General features: G+C 38.0%; 1 pseudogene; it reads right to left on the minus strand.

Annotated features, from left to right (window-relative positions):
* Positions 1 to 2,063: 2,063 nt before the first annotated feature.
* On the minus strand, positions 2,064 to 13,382 carry LOC107803880 (uncharacterized; annotated as a pseudogene).
* Positions 13,383 to 16,618: the final 3,236 nt, after the last annotated feature.

Below are 16,618 nucleotides of genomic sequence, written 5' to 3' on the forward strand. Positions count from 1 at the left end.
AAGTAAAAAGGTAAACTTTGTATGCATATCATAAAGAGAGAATCTTCGGAGAATGTCAATATTGTTCTTTACAAAAAGTGTACAATCCCTTTTCTATAACTACATCTCTTCCTATTTATAAGGGTACATGAACCACAAAACCCAGTGCAACAGGGAGGAATATTCACTGGAATATTCTCTAGGGAATATAAATCCTGGAACTAGCCGTTACTGCACGCCGAGAAGGGGTGCTCGTCCTCGTCTTTTATCGGACCACCTCGACCTTGTCGACGACCTGCCATCTTCTTATGACGTCGACCTTTTGAAATCAGGTTATCGTGTCCTATCGACGACACGTGACAGCCTCCAAAGGCTTTAATTCCATTGACCTAGTCAACATATGACATGAAGTTTTTCTCCTATACAATTCTTGGACCCAATTGAAAGCTAATTCACATTGTTTGACAAAGGGTGGGGGTAAGGAGGAGGAAGGAAGTTTTGGTTAGAAACTCGTGCGTGTGAGTGTTAATTAGGGCTTATAATGTAGGGACTGTTAATAACTTTGTCAAGTTATTTTAATACAATAAATAACAGATTGCTTCTCTTTTTTTCATGAAAACTAAAATTGAGCTCGATAGTTGACCTGAACATGGGTTACTGAAAATATCCTTGTAAATGGGTTGAGGGTTTGAGGATGGCATGAGCAGATGAAAGGAATTTTAGCTGCATTTTGGAAAGATTTTTTCCATCTTTCTTCAGTTTTCATCCAATTGTACTTCCTCCGTTTCAATTTAGATGAGTTAGTTTGACTCGACACGGAATTTAAGAAAAAAAGTAAGACTTTTGAAACTTGTGCTCTTAAAAGCTTAAGGGGTAAAAGCTTTGTGGGACCATGATATTAGTGTGGTTATAAAAGCTTCTCATTAAGGGTAAAATGAAGAATTTAAAGCTGAATTATTTCCAATGGTAAAAATGTATCATTCTTTATGGAACAGACTAATAAGAAAATTGTGTCATCTAAATTGAAACAGAGGGAGTATGTGAGTAAACAATTTAAAAAGTTACTCACATTGTCTAATTTGTTTGGCACTTTTTTGGTTATGCTTCACAAAAAATCAGGCAATGTTGTAAGACGCTTCATATGGAACCACCAAAAAAGAAAAGACCCTAAGAAAATCGAAAAATCAGAAAAAAACTTGAGATCGAAAAACTCGAATTTTGTTAATTTGATTTGGTTTATAGATATAGCAAACTGATATAATTAATTTGGTTTGGTAAATAAAAAATGTGAACCAACTCGAGCTGTGCACAACCCTACTCAAGGCCATGACTTCTAAAATTATATTTCTCTCGTTCTAGCTACTTATTTGATCAGTATAAATTTTGTTTTGCTTATAAATCATAAAATTGATTATTTATCCATATTTTGATTCTTTTGTACAACCGCACAAGTCGCTGCCATATTCTCTAGATATTCTCTAGTTGTGGGGCAATTTGAGACATAAAATAAGGGATAACCAAAGTGTTAAGGGGTCGTTTGGAAAAATTATAAATAAATTATAATGCAAGAATTAATTATTTAAGGATTAGTAATGCATGTATAGTAATACAAAGATTATTTCTTATTGGGTATTTGGTATATTGTACTAAAATTGGTATACAAGATATTATTTAAAATATTTATTTATTTTTAAACTAAAAAGCGATTGAGTTTTCAGTTATACCATTCGATGCTTGACCCGACCCATATCTATAGACACCCCTGGTTGGTGGTATAAAATAATACACCAGTTAGTGTATTAATTTATACAAGGATTAGTTATACATGATTTAAAATAGAAACCAAACATTGGATAAAGTTATACCAAATTAGATACCATCATTATTTTCCTTATACATCATACAAACAACCCCTAAAAGATCATATGAGTCATTCAACGGGGTTAGCACTTTATTATTAGTTTAGATGCTTTGCAAGTTTGGTATAATCCTTCAATTATGTTGGCAACTTTATTGTTCCAATTTTAGATGCCTTCGTTTAGGTCAAAAGTAAAAGCCCTTAACCAGAAAAAAGTCAAGAAGTATTACCAACAAAATTGAAGGAAAACTGAATAAGAGCAAACAATGACTAAACATGAACAGTGAGAGGTTAAGAAACGAAGTACTTTGACATGTACACTCCAGTGCCCTCCTGTAATGCTGATCTCTAACTTCTACACAGGCTCTTTCCGACTTTTCCCCCCTTTCCCGTCCCCACTCGCCCAACTGGCAGTGCACATTTTGCCAAGAAAGTGATTGGGAGAGATAGCTAAAGGACTTGCGATAATAGAATACATTGCCAGTAGTTGAGTGGTTACCAAACATGTTAACTGCTGTGCATTTGGGTTCTGGTTCAAGGCACTAATCACTCAACTCATTATCAAGAAAATTGAGATCAGAATCATCATCTGTAGCTGTACCAGTATTGTCAGGATTAACTTCTAGGGGTTCTGCTTCACCAGCTAAAGTTACCATCTCCAATGATCCCTTCCTTAAGTCTGCATTTCCACCATCATGGTCCATGAAATCATTCTCATACTCACCCAGTTCCATTTCACTATAAAGCATTTCCTGCAATATAAGATCGCAGAAGTAACCAAAAGAATAACGCTGTGTCAAAGAGAGGGAATTAATAAGTTAATAAGACAGAGAAGAAAAAAAAGGGCAATCCGGTGCACTAAGCTCCCTCTATGCGCGGGGTCCGGAGAAGGGCCGGACCACAAGGGTCTATCGTAGCATTCTAATTTGCTAAGTGACAATCAGAACCCTTCAGCAATCCTCATCCTACTTCAAACAAAAAACTCCTAAACAAGGGTGCAAAAAAAATAAAGGGGATCATTTGCTGAATTTCCCACTCCCCACACCACCTGCCCGCTATATTAAGTTTTTATTCTTCCTACAAGCATATTTAAATTCTCGGATGATGTTACAGCTCCATACCAAAAGATACAACTTATTACATAAGGCATCAGACCTAGTGTATTACTAAAAGAAAAGCATGGGCAAAAGCAGAAACACTTGGGACTTATCAATGAGTAGCCACTTCAAAGGATGGGGACACAAAAAAAAGCAGCTAATTTCTGTGTGGTATGCACTAATTCCAAGGGTAGATCTTGAGCTAAAAATTACAAAGAACAAAAGGAAACTCAAAACTAGATGGTTGGACTAACTTTATTTGTAAACTAAGTCCTCCCTTTCAAAGAAATCGGTAATACAAAAATGTCTATCTCAATGGTAATGCAGAGTTGTCAATAAAGCACTACTGTCATCAATTGAACACTTCAGAGCAGAAAGTTGCTTAATTAGTACCTCATCGTCTTGCAAAACTGGTTTCTCTGACTCTACAATCCAATCATACAGCAAATTTTCTTGCAGAACACTATCGAGGAAAATTGGATCATAGGACATTTTCCTTATCTGACGATCCCTAAGTCTCAGGTTATAGTGGACGTATGTGACATCGTTTAATCTTTTCTGTGCTACACGGTTGTGCCTCTGACTGTGGATCTGATCATATAAACTCCAATTATGCTCACACCCAAAAGATGAACAAGTCTGACTAAGTATTCGTACAGCTATACGTTGGAGCTCTAAACAATTTATCCCATGTTGTTGCCACCAAGCAGCTACAAAAACATAATTACTGTCAGTATAATTTGCAGTGGGGAAGTGTTTTAGATTGTTATCCACATAAACTGTGGAGAACAATTTTGTGACATTAGAACTGAGAGAATGATTACTCATAAAATTTACCAGGATTAAGCTCCGTTCTGGTGCTAAGTGCCAAATCTGTTCCAAAATCAGCTTTAGCAGAGTTGAAATCTGATATCTAAAAGATCACATCAAACAAATAATTACACACATAAAATAGACACAGAAGTTTATCATCCAAACGGGAACAAAAAGGAATCCTCACTTGCATGGATGCAGAAATTCTTCTTGCATTGTCTGGCTCCAATCGCACAATGCATGCATTCAGTCCTCGTACAACCTCTGGATGCTATAAGTATACACACATTCAAAAAAAGGTATAACTGAAGTTGGACTGAAAAAAATTCCGAAGTAAGAGTTCTCTCCTACCGGAACAAAATCAGGACGATACCGGTATGATGGATTCAGAAAGTGTGCTGCTAGATAGAGAGGATGATGAGATAATGAATTCCAGTGGCTGTCTATGATATCCAAAATGTTCCGATATTTGCCCCGTCGTCATTATGATTGGTTTTGACAGCAAGTTTTGCCTGGTATACATTGTTGTAAATGAAGGGTATTGAATGGCTTTCGTTGCTATTGATTTTTTGAAGCACTTCTAAAATGGGATCCACTGATTTCCTAACATACTGCATTTTCCTCCAGAAGGTGGCATTTAGGACAATTTTCTCCACCTCTTTACCATCTTCCAGCTTTGAATACCGGGACGAAAGCCATTTATTTGACTGGAACATCCTCTTAAGACCATTTCTGTGGTCCAACAAGCTCTGAACAGTAGCGAAGGTTGAAGAATATCGAGTAAAAGAGGGTTTCAAGAGTTCCTGTCCAGCTGTAAATTCTTTTTTCATGAGACTTAACAACCAGAAACTATTGTAAATGAACTTGGTGATTTTTTGGGCTTTTTCCATGCATTCTCTGACCCATTTTATTTTCACAAAGTCTTCAAGGATGCGATCAATACAATATGCAGCACAAGGAGTCCAAAATAAATTCCTTCTTTTCTCTTCAAGCATCTTTCCAGCAGCTTGATAATTCGGTGTGTTCTGAGTTATCACCTATGTATATATTTTTTGCGCACATAGTGGAATAGGAGAGTCAGGTGATGCAAGATCAAAACTTAAGAAAAAAAACTTGAGATGGAACAAAGCAACACCTTACCTGCACGACATTTTCCTCGCCCATGTCTTCCACCACTCTGTCTAGCAGCTTAAATATATATGTTGCATCTTCAACTACACCAGTGGCATCAACCGAGCAAACGAAGTACATACCATGGGGACAAGAAACCAGAACATTGATTAAAGTTCTACCCTGTGTATCTTGCCAACTGTCAGCCAAAATAGAATAACCTGTCACAGCCCAAGAAGCTTTGTACTCAGAAAGATAATTTCTGATGGATACGATTTCATCTTGTAGAAACCGTCCAGATAATACTCGGCTAGAGGGTCCTACCAGACCTTCTCCATATTGACCAACCAATTCCAGCATTTTCTGAAAATAAGGAGAGCTTGCTGCATGTGGAGAAATTCCAGCGTGATAGAAGAACTTGCAAATCGAAGATATGACTTCCTTGCGGGATTTTTTATTTGAACATACTTTCACATGTTTTCCAGAAGCTTGAAATAGAGACTTCGGCTCTTTTGTACCCAATGTCTCATACTTTGGCCTTTTTAACAAAGATTCAGACCCAATACCAGGAGACATTCCTTTGAAACTTCTCCTACAGTCTCTGTCCAGTCTTTTATCTCCAATCAAAAGTTTTTCATTACTCATATGGTGGTGTAGTGCCTCTTCTTCTTGGTCTTCGTCTTCCTCTTCATTATCTGAGTTCATATAGAAGGATGATAACTCTTTAGTATGAGGGCGTCTATGCCTCCTTCCTGTACGATGCCACTTCATGTTCTCTTTTATTCTAAGATATACTTCCTCAGGAGCACTCTTACAGGGTGCAACTTCTCCTGGTATTCTCGCTAGATGTTGCTTAAACCGATTGATACCTCCACTGACTATTTTTTCACAATAGTTGCATTTTACTTTTTTCTTCCTCTCATCCTGAGGGACACCATGTTCCCAACCAGGATCAACATACCCAAGTGATCGAAGAGGAGTCAAATTTATAACCAATCCCTTGTCATTCATCAACTGCTTCCCTTTATTTCTATACCCTATGTGATCTTCCTCTTCGGCATCATCACTGGCATGAAAATTTAAATATGCCTGTTCATCATATTCAACATGCCTTGGCTTCTTACTTAATCGACACCCTTCTAGATTTTCTCTCATTTTCAGGCATACATCCTCTGGAGCCTTGTCACAATACGTTACCTCACCAGAGACTCGCGCTAAATGTTGTTTCAATCTGTATATCCCACCACTTACAACTTTCCCACAGTAATTACATCTAACCTTCTTTTTCCTCTCATCCTGAGCAACACCATGCTCCCATCCAGGGTCTACATAGCCAGTTGATCGAAGTGATGCCATATCTCCAACCACTTTGAGGTCTCTCTGTCTGTTTTAGTTGAATAGCTATCTCCTTGCAGGACAAGAAGCAGAAAGGGTATGAAAGGTTATCATACCTACTGAAACAGATGGTACAAATGTGGGACAGGGAATATCCACAAAGAAAGATAGAAGGATAACAGAGTGTACACACATTCGAACTCAAACTTAATCTTTACATTATTCACGTTTTATTAATAAGTCCAGTATAGTGCATCTACACTATTTATGTTCTTGCATTTAAAGCGTCGGCCGATTTAACAATTTGACCTGAAGGACAAACTGGAGATATGTCATATTTTTTGCTAATTGCTATGCTACATGTACATCTGAGAGTCAGGAAGCTCCATCTCCATACAACAGAAGGCTGGAAAGTTAGGGCATTTGAGGTTTCATGTCTGTCAGGAAATAAAGGGCAACTAAGACACTGTACTGGGCTTTCTTATTGGTCCATCTCACCCAATTAGGATAGCAGTGGCATAAGAATTCATGAAACAAAGAAATCAGGAATAAACTCTGATAACCAGGCATCCTAGAAATGACTAAGTTGGCTCCAGAACCAACTTTTTAGTTGTTTAGTTTTAAAAAATAACCCAAAACCAATCAAATAACACCAAAACCAGTAGGTCAAGGTTTTAGGAAACCAGCCAAACCTCTTTTTAGCCCAAAACTGGCATTTTAAGTGGTTACTGGTCCTCTCTGTAGCCCCACCTAGCACCCATAATTCAAGACCGACTTTTTTCTTCCTCTCCCTCCCCACCCCATTTCGTTTTCCTCTCCCCTTCGTTCAGTCAACATGATTGGAATTGGCTTTTTTTCTCTTTCAGCTATTCATAAGTATGCTTAATCAAGTGTGCTAAAAAAAATTAACCCTATGGAAGTGAAGTGTCATAGAGTTACAGTAATACTCTTTCGAAAGTATTATTTTAGAACAACAAAATCCCAATACAACAACACTAAACCCGGAAACACATAATTATATTCTGAAAACCAAATTGACAATGATTCTCCCGAAACCAATTCCTATATCAGATGAAAACAGCCCCCAAGATTTTCACAAATTCTTCTATATTCCTCGAAGCTAAAACACCATTGGAAGCCCCACAAGTAATGCACATATGAAAATAAAAGATCATACAAATATCCTACAGCCTAAATTTTCTGTTTCTTCCAGACACGTGCTAAATAAGGAAATATAATAGATGCTAAACACCAGTTACATCATGCATGCTAGCATGAGACCACTATCTGAATATGACAGTCACTGAAATTGAAGAAAAAAATAATAATCAAGTTAAGCTCAATAATGAACAAAAAGCAGAAATTGAATGATGAAAGATCTGTATAGACTTTATTACAATTTGAGGAAAGTAATAGAACGTGGGAAGAAGTTTGTCTGGGTGGAAAATGAGCTACTCCGTTTAAAAAGTCGTCTCCTTAGCTTTCAAGAATGAATGGAATAGAATTTTACCATGATTTGTTCAAAAGAAATTTTAAGATTTTATATATATAATGTCTTAGAAAGCAAAAAAAATATGCAGATAATTCCATGCTGTACAATTTTTTCAGGTAATTCGTACACATCAAAATATTGGTCAACTAACGAATTTATCCACGTTTTTTTATAAGGACCGACAAATTTATCCATGTAAAATTTCACCTAGGAAATGGGTCAAAATGAGACAATTCAAAAGTGAGTTTCAGATTCCATCAGTTAGCAAAGGGCCACAAAACTGATAAAGATTCTTTTTGTTGATAGCATAAACAGCGAAAGGAAGTACCACCTGATCAGCCTGGATAGGGTGTCACAAACCTAATTAGCGCTAGCGGGTTGCGCATCCATAAATTGGATACATTAAATCGAGCATTAATTGGAAAATTAGTTATGGTGATTTCCATGAGGAAAGCAATATGGAGAAAGATAAGTAATATGAAGTATGGCTCTTACGGTTTGGACAAGATTCTCACTTGGAAACAGCCAACAGATACAGTTTAGACTTGATGTATGGTGTGATAACACCACTTTGGACATGTTCTCTGTTACGACTAACAAGAGGGTCCTAAAGAAATGGAATACAATTAACAAGAGAGGTATATGTTGGAAGAAGCGGAGGATTGGGAACTCGAGGAGGTGGCTATAGTCATAAACAGTTTTGGGAGGATGATAGAATTATTTGTGGATGGTTATCTGAGAAATGGCTCACCTTAAAATCTTTTTTTTATAAGGATGGCTCACCTTAAAATCTCACTATTGTCATTTGTTCAATGGAGGTGAATCTAGACCAAAGTAGAATTTTCTGCAGAGATATAGAGCTCCAAGGAAGGTGGCATTTGTTTTTGATAACTGTGGTGTCCATGCCAGCTTGCTCGTACCTCAGCTAGGGGTGGCAAAAGTGGCCCAAACCCATTTGACCCACCCAGGTTTTAATGTGTTGAGTATGGGCTACTTTAATGATGGGCTAAGTTTGGGCACAACCCAACTAAACCCATTTATTTTCAGTAGCCCAAATCAGCCCATGATTTCAGCCCAAACTGACTCATGAATAGCAATTGCCCTTTAAAGCTTCTAAGGGTGTGTTTGGTATGAAGGAAAATGCGTTCCCTAAAACAAGATTCGGAAAATATTTTCTAGTGTTTGGTTAGAGAGTCGAAAATATTTGTTAGGAAAATAATTTTCTATGCTACTCTCCTCAACCCCCAACCACCCACCACCCAAATCCCAAAGAAACTATTGTGATGCTTTACTTTTTTACACAAGAACAATGTTGAAATTTGAGCTTCATAACTGGAAAAAAAAAAACTCTTTTTCTTGTTGAAAAAAAAAACAAAAGTACTCTTTCTACAACATGAAAAAAAGTACTCACTTTATTGAATTGAAAGAAAATACTTTTTTTAACAACATGAAAAGAAAGTATTTTTTTGTTAAATAAAAGAAAATCTTTTTTCTACAACATGAAAAGAAAGTATTCATTTTGAAAAGAAAATACTTTTTCTACATTATGAAAAGAAAGTACTTATTTTGTTGAAATGAAAGGAATATTGTTTTTACAACATAAAAAGAAAGTACTCATTCTGTAAAAATAAATATTTTTTTACATCATGAAAAAGAAATTATTTTGTTGAAATAAAAGAAATACTTTTTCTACAACATGAAAAGAAAATACTCATTTTGTGAAAAAATAAATATTTCTACAGCATGAAAGGAAATACTTGTTTTGTTGAAATAAAAGAAAATATTTTTTCTACAGCATGAAAAGAAAGTACTCATTTTTGTGAAAATATTTTTCCTACATCGTGAAAAGAAAGTGCTTATTTTGTTGAAATTAAAGAAAATACTTTTTCTACATCATAAAAAGAAAACACTCATTTCGTTGAAATGAAAAAGTAAATACTCTATCTATAACATGGAAAAGAAAGTACTCTAAATAATATTTTCTATTTAAGGTGAGGGGTTTGGGGGTAGGGTGGGAGGTGGGTTGGGATGGGTGGGAAGTTCTAATTTTACTATTTTTTATTATTCTAATCTTTATTAGTATTATAAGATAAACTATCAAATAAAGTTCTAAATCTAAATTGAGGACAGAAATCATTAGGCATGAATTGACATTTATTCTAAAATATAAGACAAGAAGCAACATGAGAAAAGGGGGAAAAAATCATAATCATAAACCATTCTAGAATGATATTTACGAAAAATAAAAATAAAATCATAGAGTTATATATGTGACTATATTTTATATACGCCTGTTTAAAAGTTGAGAATATTACAAATATTTGAGTCAATTTGGGGGAGTTGGGTTACAACCCATTGTTTAGCCCATCTTGACCCATCCCTGCTTAACCCAAGTGAACTTTGGGCAGGATTGGACAATGACCCATTTAATGAGTGAGCCCATCTTGAGCAGCCCAAAACATCCCATTTGCCAGCCCTCCTCAACTATACATGCTGCCTCCCACCACCACAAGTATTGGGGTAACTCTGTCCACCAAAGGTTTAGGCAGATAAGAAGAAAGGGAAGTGGCATTTTCGCGTGGTGTAAAACATGGAATGCATTTTAACAACCGACACTTTGAGGAAATAAAGTTTCATAATCGTTACTTGTTTTTGCAAGAATCATGGGAAAAACATAAACCACCTATCCTTACACCGTCGCCTTTACACAGAATTATGGGTGTTAAAATTCTTTATCTTTAACATCAGTTACCTTGTACAATAGGATCCACCATAGTGTGACATTGTAACAAATTATTATACAGCTGAAGCTATTAGGTGTCTCTCACATCACATTCAGGTGAAGACCTATGAGAATTATGAGAACCACTAAGATATAACGACTTGAAAAATTGATGAATACAAGACACATCTTAGGTGTCAAACGCAATACATATGATATTCATCCAATGCGAAACAATCTTACCTAGGATCTTGACCGTTCTAATATACTAACACTTCTATCATTAACCCAACACTACTAACATTCTATCCAATGTGGGACAAGCAGCATAGACTCGTAGGCATATGATATTTAACTCTACAATACTCTTCTGATACCGTTTGAGGAATATGAGAAGAAAAAAGGTTATATTGATGACTTGATCAGTTCAAGACGTACCTACTTATAGGTATCAACCCGAATGCACGTACTACATTTGTTCAATGTGAAAATTTCCAAGCCTAAGAACTTGACACTTCCAATATTCTAACACTCTAGATTCGTGTATCCAACCTTTAATGTAACCAAACAAAGCTCTGCCATGTAGATTGGGATGTGGATATCAGTACCTCCTATGAGTCCTTAAAACCTCTTATTTTTCTATGTTTGTATCCATATATTTCTTTTTTTGATGAGTAATAAAGGAATATAATTGATGTGAAACAAACCAGCATTAAGGAAATGTTGGGCCAGTGTTTGTATCCATATTAAACATTTAGAAAAGAAGGAAAAAGAAAAGGGGGATATCCTTTTTTGAGAATGGTAACATGAAAAGGGGGGTATCTAGCAGAATAGAAATGTATGTATGAAATTGAATTCCACTCCTTATCCAACTTCTAGCTTGAAGCGTATTAATCTGGTGATTTTCCTTGTGGCTATCACACTTCCACCTTGAATTCTTAATCAACCGGCAGAACTAAGATTTATAGAATTCGAATGACAAAATGAACCTTTTCAAAGAAAATGAAACAAGCTTCACAAAGGACATAAATTCACTTATGCCAGAAGGAAAAAGCAGGAACTTATGGAGTTTTCACGTAAGATAAGGTCATTCAAATTTAATGTTCCACTACAGAAAGCTTCATCATCCATGAAAAAAGATAGTTTACAAGATGAAGCAATGTCCACTTAATTTTGCAACTCAAAGTAATGGATGCTAAAAGCTTACAATGATTCCTAATTCTCTTGAGAGCTTCAGCACATCGAGTCCAACTGGATTATTCTTGCTGTCAGGAATTATTGTCTTCATAATATACCAGTCCAATTGTGCCTACAAATACCCCGAAACGTACAGATTCAAGATAACTAAATAATGGACCTCTAAAATTGATTATGAAAGCTAACCACTACCTACCTTAGGACATTCAAACTTCTTACCAGGAATACAATGTCAATGACATTTACCAATCACTTGCTAAGATACACCATGTATTGCCCACTCTAGATAACGCCTGGCAGATACACTTAACATTCTAACAAATGTAGAATACAAGTTTCTTTTTTCTTTTTTTATAAGAAAACATAGAATACAAGTCTTGCTCATTTTGTTTCCAAACTTTCAACAATATTAAGCTTAACACCTCATATAAACAGAAGAGAAGAATGGAAGGTTGGTCCATGTCTACATTCAACTCAGTCAGTCAGATCACTTGAAATTTCACTGGAGCAAGGACAAGGAAACCCTTAAGCAAAACAGCAAGGAACTTTTGTGCATGCTACGATGATGCTATGTCACCGTACCTTGCACCATACCAGACATATATAATCTCAAGTTTTACGAATGAAGGAGAGTGCAAAGTTAGCAAATTTACACTAATGTGCGCCAACCCTCAACTCCAAATAGAGACTCTAAAAACATATCAAAACTGACGATTAAACGGGGGTTTTATTCAGTAAAGCCTATAAGCACGCAACCATAGTTGCTTTTGAACCACACAACTGCAACTGGTTGTTTTTTTTTTTTGCTTTTTCTTTTTTTGAATGACTGAGAAATCTGTCAGGGGCCAACCCTTAGGACCACCTGCTGCCTTTGAAACTCGAGGATAAGGGAAACGCCCCTCTACCCTTCTCCACCTAAATACCAAGCTTAGTTTGCATGGTGCAGGGCTCGAACCTGTGACCTAAGTCACAAGTCTCTCAACCTTTACCACTTGAACTAAGCTTGGGGGCAAAAGTAATGTGACTGGTGTTCATCAACCATTACTAAAAACTTCAGCGAGGAAAAAGGTGTTCAGCAAGGATTTTCTTCAGTGAGCTTCGCAAACATGTGTCAATTGACCTGAACGACAGATTTGCATCAAAACTTACAAAAATTGTTGAAACCCCCTGTCTCACCCCATTTGCAGCTACTGACTCATGTGTGGAAAAATTCGCCAAAGAAGAACACATTCAGTAAAGCCAAGCAAGGGAATATAAAGTGTAACATGCAATTTTAATAAGATAGTATATTCAAGGCCCTACATAAAACCAAGAACTGACCATATTTATAACAGAAGCATAGCTGTTGCTAACAGCGTCTTTCTTCACAGAAACAATATGATCTTTTATAGGGTTTGGAGCAATCAGATTTTCGAAGTCAAGAAACATAGCAAATTCTTCGCAGATTTGAAGAATTACCTGAACAAAATCCCCAAAACTACCATTTCAGAATAACGGACACCAAGAAAGCAAAGAGTTGAACAGAAACCGGTGGGTTATTGTTGCTAAAGAAAGAAAAATGAAACGTCTTTGGCTGCTGTCTTGGCCTGAGGTATGTAGTGGTGGGTCGTGTGTGGGTGGGGCGGAACGAGCTGGATCACCTTCAGAGTGTGTGTGTGTGTGTGTGAGAGAGAGAGAGAGAGAGAGAGGGCGATCAGAAACTCTAATATCACATTTTCACCCCACCCCCCCCCCAAAAAACCCCCAAAGCTCTTTACGGAAACATATACCCTCACGGTCATTTACGAGACTAGTTTAACATTAAATTTATACTTTATTTGGTGGTGGTTATAAATTTATCCTGAGTATAAAATTATACCTTTAACCAAATATAATATAAATTTAATATCAGACTTAATACTAAATATCTCATCTTATCCCACCTTATTCCGTTAAATTAAGAATTATTTTATATCACCTTTGAGGTGAGATAAATTAGTCGAGAGATTATAATCTCGGAATAATTTAGTCCACGTACCAAACGATCCCTCAAAGCAAAGCTAGTTCGACGGTTACTCGAACTCATACGTACTATTCTTTTTAGCTCTCCCGAACAAAACAAATACAATGATTTTAAAGTAGGACAGTCACAATCGCTAGTGATAAGATAGAGTTGCTCAAATGGTAACTTGTTTACCCGGAAAATTGGATAGAGTTGAATTTGTATGTTGTTCTAAGGGTATGTGGTATAACTTGACACAAATCGTAAAGAGAAATTAGAAATATCCAATCTTAACTATAAAGAATAAAAGATAAACACAGTTAAAAGGAGGAAAATGAATGAGCAAAATAAGATGAAGTAATGGAGCTCAAAGGGTTAATCTTTCAATACGAGAAATGGTATTTTTGTTACAATGTGTGAATGTCTTGATGCCCCTTACAGAAACAATAATCATCCCTTTTATAGTGGAGAGATCCTACTTTAGATATAATAAAGATTACATAGTGGGGAACCCATGATGAATCAGTTTTTCCCTAATTCCCGCCGGGATTCTCTCCCCTAGTGCGGTTGCAACGGCTCTTGTCTATGAGCTCGATATTGACTCGAGCTCGGTATCGACTCTAGCTTTCGATCTTGACTCGAGCTCGATTCTGACTCGGAGTCCGGTACTGATTCGGGGTCGGGGTCGGTCTCAGTCGGTCTCTGACTCATAAGCTCAATAATTTCGCTTCGCCTTATAGTTCGATTTGGATTCGAGCTCGATAATGATATCGAGCTTGACGTTGATCGGTTCTAGAACTCGAAGCTTGGTGACCTGACTTCGGACCTCAACCTGAAAATATCGAAGACGCTCTTCGATCAATGTATTACTATCTCGGCCAGTTCATACGAAAGGACTAATCGGTTTTGGCCGTATAAAGATAGTCCCCGCGTTTCTTGGAATAACATGATAAGAAACGTTTTGAGCCTTGATTTTCCGAGGCCTCGATCATGACGTTGTCCTCATGACGGATGTGGTCGAAACATTCCGTCGGTTCAGTTCCCCAAATCATTAATGCTTGTCAGTTAGCGGTCGGCCACTAGCGCCACTGAACCGTCGTCGTGAGCCTATAAATACCCGCTTCTTCATTGAATCAAACTTTACTTTTGATCTAATCAAACCTCTAAGTCTTCTCACTCTTCTCGTCTCCTCTTTTTCGCCGTCTGTAGAGCCATCTTCATTAGCACTAAAACCACCAGTTTTTCATCTCTCTTCGCTCTTTTTTACTTATACAAATGGCAAAAACCTCAAAGACCGTACCGCAGAAGAAGAAAGCTTCTTGTTCCTCTTTCCGACCGTCCGGCGGCAAGGCGCCGGTGGAGCCGCTTCCCCACGAGTATGTTCCCGACCCGTGTACTCTAAAGTCCGATTTCAAGGTTGAAAACCCCTCATCGATCCCCGACCGATGTGAGTATGTGTCGATGTACATGTGCTCGATAACAAAGAGCCACCTCGAGGGCGTGAGGAGGGACTGCAACTGGGGTCCCGAGGTCGTGGTGCAAATTCCTGCTCCCGAAGAGAGCATCACCGCTTATGCGGAGGGGTTCTTAAGTGTTTACACTTACCCCTTCACATTGGGTCCCCTCGACCTAGTGATTATTGATATTTGTAAAAGATATCAGGTCACCCTTGGCCAAATTCACCCATCTCTTTGGCGCATAGTAATTATATTGCGCTTCTTCTCTAGCAAGGCCGAGGGGCTAGAGTTTACTCTAAATCACCTTATGCAGTTGTACCGGACTTGAATCTATCGAGGACTAATCGGGATCCAACGTCGGGCAACGAAGGCCTTGATCTCGAGCATCGACGAGGACAAGGATCGGGGTTGGATGAGCCGTTTTGTACGGGTGAGAACCCGCAACATTATCCCGGAAGAGAAGATGTCGTTCCCTGAGGAGTGGAACTTCGACCGTAAGTGATATTTTAAACTTTGTTCTTCGTACCTTCTTCGACTTTGCCTCATATCCCCTTTCGATATGTAATTGATCCTTGGATGCCTCAAGCGGTACCTAACCTCGAAGATTGGGTTTGGAAGTTAGCCTCGATTTCCACTTATGTCGAACGCGCATGGCGTGATTTGGCAAAAGGCAGATGAGAGGCCAAGAATCACGATAAGGGCCTCCTTTTTCATGTTTTTAAAACACTTTTTATACTTCATTCGTCACTAATTTTCTTTCATGCAGGCCTAACCAAAGATGTCATTTTGAGGCCTTTAAGTGGCGAGGAAGAAACCAAGTCCCAGGTTCCGAAGCCGGGGGAAGACAAGAAGAGGAAAACTGCCTCGCAGTCCGAGGACCCCAAGCCCAAACCTCAAAGGGTGAGGAGAAAAGTTATTGCTCTCACGATGGACTCGGTCCAAAGACTGAGAGACGAAGAAGACGAAGAAGAGAAAAATGCCTCGGCACTGACGGCCCGACCTAGGAAAGTCGTCGAGGTCACCAAACCTTCTGAGCCGACGGCGGCTGCTAAAATCAAGCCTCATGTCGGGGAGGCTTCCAAAAAGAAATCGGGTGAGGGTCTTGAATTACCAGAGGTCGAGATCGTTTCTCAGCCATCTACATCTACACCGGACGGGGCCGGTTCTGAGACCCCGAAGATCGATCAGAGCATCTCGAGCGACTTGCTTGGGACCATGACAGCAGGTCACTTGCCTTCTCTTCCGACTTTTTCTGAGGAGGCATTAAGGGAAGCTCGAGAGTTGAAGACCCCTTATATGGGCGGAGGCTCTAGTGTAGGGGATCCCTTTCGGGATTGTTTTACTGGAGTCGATGATGCTTCTGATATTAGTGACGCTTCTATTCTTCTAGAAAAGGCCCAACGTCTCTTATCTCGGGTAATAATCTACTTACTGCACTTCTTTCTTTACTCTCTTATAAATCTGACTTGCATTTTCCCTTTTTGTGTAGGTCCTTGCCAAGTTTTGAGCTAATCTCAGCCAGTGTGAAATAGAGCTCCAAAAGGTCTTAGAGGAGAGGAACGCTCTGAAGCTTCTTT

The sequence above is a fragment of the Nicotiana tabacum genome, chromosome 19 (genome assembly GCF_000715075.1).
Source record: "Nicotiana tabacum cultivar K326 chromosome 19, ASM71507v2, whole genome shotgun sequence".
Classification (NCBI taxonomy): domain Eukaryota; kingdom Viridiplantae; phylum Streptophyta; class Magnoliopsida; order Solanales; family Solanaceae; genus Nicotiana; species Nicotiana tabacum.